Genomic DNA, 7,068 nt, shown 5'->3' on the forward strand with positions numbered 1-7,068 from the left:
GCAACAATTTCCTACAGGTTTAGCTCTTTTTGGCTTTAATGATGTCATATTGTACTCTTTGCTGTGAAAAACATCTCCAGTTTAATATATCTTCAATACATCTTACTTAATCTTGGCCAAACGGTGAAGCCAAAGCAATTGGCTTTCGTCAACTTGCACATTTCAGGTAAGTGATGTCAGAAAGGAAAGCGTGATTACCATGTGGTGCTTAATAAAGCTCTGCTGCTTGTGGTCTCAGTGTGGAGCTTTCACCTGGTCTATTCTCAGCAGGTAACACCTCCCATGGCTTGACAGTCTGACATCCATCCAGCCCTGCAGGGATGGAATGGCAGAATGCCAGAGCACATGGCCCAAATAAAGGGCTGCCGTTGCATTCCTTCTTGCTTTTATAGTGATGCACTGCCGGATGGAGCAAAAATGACCAGCAACATATAAATAAGATGTAAGAAAAATATGTATAACATTTATTGCATGATCAAACACAATTTATCAGCTCGTGATTCTGGTAGCAGTCTACCTTCAATGTAATTAAACCTCCTCCCTGTATTTCTCTTTTATGTATAGTGCAATTACAGCACTGATGCTACTGATTATAGAGATCCTTAACTCAGCAGGGGAGCTTCAATAGGAGCTTTGAGAGGGTTAACAATTTAAGTAAATCACTAAATCATGATTAATGCCAAAGGTACACCACGATTTTGTTACATTCCCCACCTCAAGTGGTACCACTTGTTACAAAGAAACACAAAAGAATGATTTAGAAGGATCACCTTTTCCAGAATAATTACTTTTCCCAATGTGTACCACAGGCACAGAGCTGAAAGAAACCCGCCCTTGTCATGCCAATATGTTAAACCCAAAATTCAATTCAATTTAATTGTAATTGTAAAGCACCAATTTGCAACACAAGTAAACTCAATGCAGTTTATGCAGACACTATAAAAACACAATGCTGTCCAGTTAAATACAAACCACTCTAGTCCATCATATTCCAATTTGGCCCATCCATGTCCTAAACATATGTGACAGCCAAGAGGAACGACTTCCAGTTTATAGGAAAAAGAAACCTACTGCAGAGCCAGGCGGGTGAAGATCAGAAAGCACTGCCAATGAAATTAAATCTATCCCAAATCTTTTTTAATCATGGATTCACCCTATCTTTCGTCTATACTATACACATATGATATTACAATCTAAAAACTCTGTAATAATTATTTTTCTAAATGGTCATCAGTTCCAAATGGCCTATGCTTACTTTTGTCAGGGTATGATTTTTCTTTTATATCCATTACATTACATTGCATTATATTTAGTATAAGCTTTTATCCAAAGTAACTTACAAGAACAGGAACACGATCACACCAAAAACTAAAGGAAGCCTGCATTATGCCAATAGTGACATTTTTAAGAGAAAGAGTCAATTACAAAGTGCAAGCAGAGAACTCTGACAAAAGTACAACTAGACAATCACCTTAAGTAGAAAAGTGCAAAGGGAGAGTTGGGTTAGATTCTATGAGGTATGTTAAGCAGTTCGGAGAGGAGAGGAAGACAGAAAAGATCTGTCTTCAAGAGCTTCCTGGAGATTGAGAAGGATGACCTTGTTTAAAAAAAACACACACAAAAATACAATTCAGGTTGTTCCACCAGCATAGAACAGTGTGTGAGAACTGTCTGTACTGAGAGTAGCTGTGGTGTGTTAGCAGGACATTTCCACACAGTGTCCCTGTGAGGAGGGCAACATACAGCCTTAAATGTAAGCCTGTATGATTGAGTTGAGGTATGTATTTTTCTGTAGTTGCTTTGAAAATCAGACATGCTCCCATGTTCTGCACCATCTGTGAAGGTTTCACAACACAAGTTGGAAGACCAACCAGAAGGGGCATTGTGGTTGTCGAGGTGGAAGATAACCATGGCCTACACCAGGTCTTGGGTGGCATAGAAAGTTAGGAAAGTTAGGAGCCTGATTTTCTTCATATTGTACTATGAAAATTGGCATTTCTGAGGTCATCTGGTCATAGAAGTACAAATGATCATTCATCATGACACCCAGATTTTTTATTTTGTTTTTGAAATCCTGGTAGACAGTCTGATGAGCAGGAGTGACCGAAAGCTAAATCTTGGAGTGGTTTAGTTAAAAGGTTCTATCCTTCATTCATGATGAGATCTCAGAGGGCCAGAAGATATCCTTGCTATGATGGTGGTTCATCTAGCAGAAATGACAGGGAAAGCTGAGTATTATCTCCATAGCAATGACAACCCCTGTGAGCAGATGACCTGGCTCAATGAAATTCTGTAGATGACAAATGGAGGAGACACGAGCACCGAGCCTTGTGGAACTCATGTGGAGAGGAAGTGAGAGAGGGTTGCCCTTGCCATGACACCTTGCTTGAATGGCCAGTTACCTACTGTATATGCTTTGCCCAAGATGCAAATATCAGAGAAGACTAATAACAGAGTCCAGTGACGAACCGTATCAAAGGCAGTTGATCGGTCTAGTTAGTAGAATGAGGATTGATCTGCTATCAAGCAAAGATGATTGTGTAGTGACCACTTTTGAAGCCAGAATGGGAAGGGTCTAGGATAGGGGTCTCGAAGTCGAATAAGCCAAGGACCACTGAAGATACAATTATCTCATAGGAGAGCCACGTCAATATTCAAGTTAAAGAAAAAACTGTTTCAGAACATTTCTTTTATTTGAGTTATTAAAAGTTCCATTAAATTTGAAAAAAATACATTAATGCAGGAGTCTATGCATTATCATATATGGTTGTACTCAATACTTTGTGCAGGTAATTAGGGCCCGAGCACTGGCAGTGCGAAGGCCCTATTGCATCTGTAGGTATTCTTTCTTTATTATTCTTCTGACGAAAGGAGGGCCTTTTTGCCCCCCTAAACATGCCCCAAAAGTCACCAAATTTTGCACGCAAACCAGGCCTGGTGAAAAATTTGATATTTCATGGTTTGCATTAATGGCCGTTGCAAAATGGCTCAACAGCGCCCCCTATAAAAAACTTTGTGCCTAAAGCCCCACAATACGGTTTGATGTACATGAACGAAAATCGGTACACACCTGTATCATGTCGCAACTTAAAGAAAAGTCTCTTGGTGCCATGGCCGAAACCGAACAGGAAGTCGGCCATTTTGAATTAATCGTCGTCATTTTGGCAAAATATATGCCATTTCTTCAGCCGCTTCAGAGCCCGAACCGTAATGTGCACCCAGGTGTGTTATACATCAAAATGTGCGTCTCCATCCTGCGACGACGCGCATTGCTTTTCTTTTTCAAAAGCGTTACCGTGGCGACGCTAGATGCCAAAAAGCGCGTCCCCCCTTCATCTGATTGGTCCATTTTTGATAGATCCCCAAAAGTCACCAAATTTTGCACGCAAGCCAGGCCTGGTGATAAATTTGATATTTCATGGTTTGCATTAATGGGCGTGGCCTAATGGCTCAACAGCGCCCCCTAGAAAACTTTTCTCTGCCATAACTTTTGAATGGTTTGACATAGAGAGTTGTGGGTGGTGTCATTGGACTCGGTATTGAGTCCTTGACCATAATTGGCATGAATTAGCCCTGCCCCTTCTTCTTATTGGTCAATATTTGATAGTCCCTATTTTCTGGCATAACTTTTGAATGGTTTTACATAGTCGTGGGTGGTGTCATCTGACTCGGTTTTGAGTACTTCACCATAATTGGTGCAAATTAGCCCCGCCCCTTCAACTGATTGGTCAAGATTTCATAGTTCCTATTTTCTGCCATAACTTTTGAATGGTTTGACATAGGAAGTCGTGGGTGGTGTCATTTCTGAAATGCTTATTGGGGGTGGTGGCCATGAGTGCGAGGGCCCGTTCATCGCTGCTTGCTTTTACACTAAATAAAAATGACAACTTGGCAACAAAATGGCACTGAAAAAGAAAAGTCACATTCTACTTCTACTTCTGCCTGACAGCATTTCTGCTCACAAAGTTTCGCTACATTTGGCTTATTAGAGTTCACAGTTGAAACCCTGAGTACTGCTTCAAGATTGTTCTCACTCAGCCTGGACCTGTACTTGCATTTATTAAAGTTGATAGTGGAGAAAAGTGTCTCACAGAGAGATGCTTCTAAAGAGGCACATCACATGACTAAACACGTTTGACAGATCTGGGAAGGATGGAGGCAGTTCCCTCAGAAAATGTCCAGTCATGTCTGCTGATTCCTGTGCCTCTCTGAACGTATTGACTTGCAGTGCAACAGCCTGGTAAAGACTAAGTTCAATTTGCAACACTCTTAGGATGCTGTCCACATCAGCTGAAAAGAGGTCTGCAAAAAGCTGGAAAGTGTCGTGGTGTGCCTTAACATCAGCAAATTGCTGATCAAACTCCTGCAGCAGGTTATCAATAGCAGACATGTAGTCCTCACCACAGAATGCTGTGCCCTCCTCCACAAGAGATTTGCATGTTATGAAAAGGCTGATGTTTTCTGCATAAAGCTGCCTTTTCCATAGCTTCAGTTTTGAGGTGAAAACTTTCAAACTGTTATAGGCTGCTGTGAAAAGATGACCAGCCTCTGCAGCTTCAGGTTAAGGATCTTTAGCTCCTGTATTATGTCCACTAAGAACGAATGAATGAATGAATGAATGAATGAATGAATGAATGAATGAATGAATGAATGAATGAATGAATGAATGAATGAATGAATGAATGAATGAATGAATGAATGAATGAATGAATGAATGAAGTTTATTCAGTGATGACAACACAAAAAACAACACAACACCAAAAAACATTGTGGACAGCATTAACATTTCACACAAAACCAATAATCATGTGTTGAACAATGACTGAAAAGGCATCGGCTGAAGCAAACTGCTTATAAAAACCTATCCTATATTATCAACTTTCTTTTTTTGGCTACCAACCTCCAAAAAACCAAAAAGAGAAAAGAAAAGCAAAGAAACAACAGAAAGGCAAAGAAACATTAACAGATAGTCAATGGCACTTATAAGCTTCAAAAATAGCTTTACAAACCATTTTCTTAAAAACCAAAAGAGAATGACATGTTTTTAAATTTGTGTTGGCATCATTTCTGAATTTAACTCCAGTAATGGAGACACGTCTCCTTTTTTAGCTTTTTGTACAGTAAAATTGCAGACACCTCTAAGATTATAGGGAGTCTCCTGAATTGAAAAGAACCTCTGTATTGAGTCAGGGAGCATTTTTGATTTTGCTCTGAACATAATTTGCATGATTTTATAATAAAACAAATCATAAAATGTAATGACATGATAATTTAGAATGCAAGATCCTTTACCCATTTGGGATCATCAAATTCAGGAACATCCATTCGACCATCTTCCATGAATTCTTTTCACCTCTGCTCTCAATGCAAACAAAATCTCTTCAGCTGTTTAGCCAGCACACCAAAGTGAAATAAAGTACATCACCATATGCTGCCTCATTTTTTGAAAAAAAAAGGCTTGGAACTGGCGATGCTGTAAGCTCCTGGACCTGATGTAATTTATACACTTCAGGACGACGGATATGACATGTTTATGTTTCAGACTTTGGCTGCACAGTGCCTATTGGTGAAAAAGTGCAAAACAACAGCTGGATCTGCATTTTCCTCCTCCAACTTCCTTTGTATCAGTGCTATCAGCCCGTGTTTTTTACTGGTTGTGGACGGGGCTCCATCAGCGGCGATGCCAACCAGTCTGCTCCACAGCCATCCAGCACGCTCCAGCGCGTCACACAGCTGCAGAAATACTATGCTTGGCTATTGTGTGACCATGCATTGGACACAAATTCAGTAACTCCTTTGTTATTTCAAGAGGCTCATTGATACTACTCATAAAAATGACTAGCTGGGAAATGTCCTTTATGTCCGTGCTCTCATCAAGTGCCACAGAGTAGCCTATGCAGTGGAAGTTTGAGCTTTGATATGTAACTATTCATAAATACCACTTGATAAGTTGCTAATGCGCTCCGTGACCGTGTTTGCAGATAGAGAGAGATTAACGAACAAGTTTCTCTTCTCCGGACACAAGATATCAGCAACTTGCATCACACATTTTTTCAGAAATTGTCCTTCAGTGAATGGCTTTCCCGCTTTGGCGATTAACTCGCTCTCCACGTAACTTGCTTCAACAGCGGTATCAGCGTCCTTCTCGGCCTTTTGGAAAAGACTTTGCTGAGAAGTTAATCCGCAGTGTAGCTGTGTCGCTCTTTCATTCCTCTCGTCTCCCCCGTATTTCTCATACTGCTCCCAATGTTTAGCCGAGTAGTGGCGTTTGAGATTGTATTCCTTTAAAACTGTGACTTTATCTTTGCATATCAGGCATGTTGGACATCCATTGAACTCCAAAAAGAAAAATACGGCGATGTCCAGAGTTTGTGAGAAATTCTGTGTTTGCTGTCCACCTTTCTTTTCTGCTTGAGCAACATCTTCGTTATCAGCTGCAAAAGGACCTTCTGAGCACAGATACCTGTGAGCCTTTGTTGCCAAAAAAAGTCACAGCATAATATATGTGTTGAGTACGGAAGAGTATTAGGGCCAGGCAGGAGAAAAAATATTTGAGAGGGGAAGATATTCTTCTATTGTGCACTTCGAGAAAAAAGTCAAAATGTCGAGAAAAAAGTTGAAATGTCGAGAATAATGTTGAAATAAAATTTCAAGAATAAAGTCAAAATTTCGTCTTTTTTCCCAATATTTCAACTTTTTTCTCAACATTTCGACTTTTTTCTTGAAATTGTGCTTCAACATTAATCTCGACATTTCGACTTTTTTCTCATCATTTCGACTTTTTCTCAACATTTCGACTTTTTTCTCAAAATTGTATTTCAACATTAATCTCAACATTTCAACTTTTTTCTCGAAGTGCACAATAAAAAAAAATCTTCCCCTCTCAAATATTTTTTCTCCTGCATGGCCCTAATACTTTTCCGTAGTTGGGCGGGCCGGATGGAGGGGTGAGTAGGCCAGGACCCTGGTCAAGGTGCTTGTTCAGACACAGGAACTAGGAAATCCTTTTTTTTTTTAAACTGCTCCTTCATTTACTGTAGACAAGAAAACAATGTTGAGGCCACACTA

Source organism: Cololabis saira, chromosome 14, assembly GCF_033807715.1.
Source record: "Cololabis saira isolate AMF1-May2022 chromosome 14, fColSai1.1, whole genome shotgun sequence".
NCBI classification, from domain to species: domain Eukaryota; kingdom Metazoa; phylum Chordata; class Actinopteri; order Beloniformes; family Belonidae; genus Cololabis; species Cololabis saira.